Consider the following 576-nt stretch of genomic DNA (forward strand, 5'->3'; position numbering starts at 1 on the left):
CACTTGGTTAGGGTCAGGAAAAGATCATGGTGTGGGTTAAAATGAAAAAGAAAGTGACAAACACATAAGCCGTGAGCCTGCTCCGCCTCAAGCCGGTCGCGGCGCACCATACGTCCGCCGCGAGCCGTTCAGCATCGCGGACAGTCGGACTAATGGGATGTCGAACCAATGGGCTGTCGAACCAATGACATGGACCCACACAGGACGGGTTGTTTTAATTGACTGAGTTGATTATTAAGCCATAGTGATGCGCAGATCGGCTCTGATAGCACCTGAATCAGCGTGTACGCATCAACCATCCAGCCGTTACAACATGATTGAGCTAGCAAAGCAGTTTTGTGTTGCTATGTGTGGTATTTATTCAGTTTTGGGAAATCATGATGTCTCAAAAGTATCAGTGGCTGCAGCTGACAGGGACATCTAACGTTAACACTAGCAGCAAAGCTAACATCAGGATCGTCATCCGTTAAAAGCCTGAGAGGCTATAGGCAATCTGAGCGACTGATAAGATACAGTTTCACATTAAAAAACAACAACATTGTGTTTATAGACTTTACAAACATCAGATTAGTCTAA

The sequence above is a fragment of the Epinephelus moara genome, chromosome 21, assembly GCF_006386435.1.
Source record: "Epinephelus moara isolate mb chromosome 21, YSFRI_EMoa_1.0, whole genome shotgun sequence".
Taxonomy (NCBI): domain Eukaryota; kingdom Metazoa; phylum Chordata; class Actinopteri; order Perciformes; family Serranidae; genus Epinephelus; species Epinephelus moara.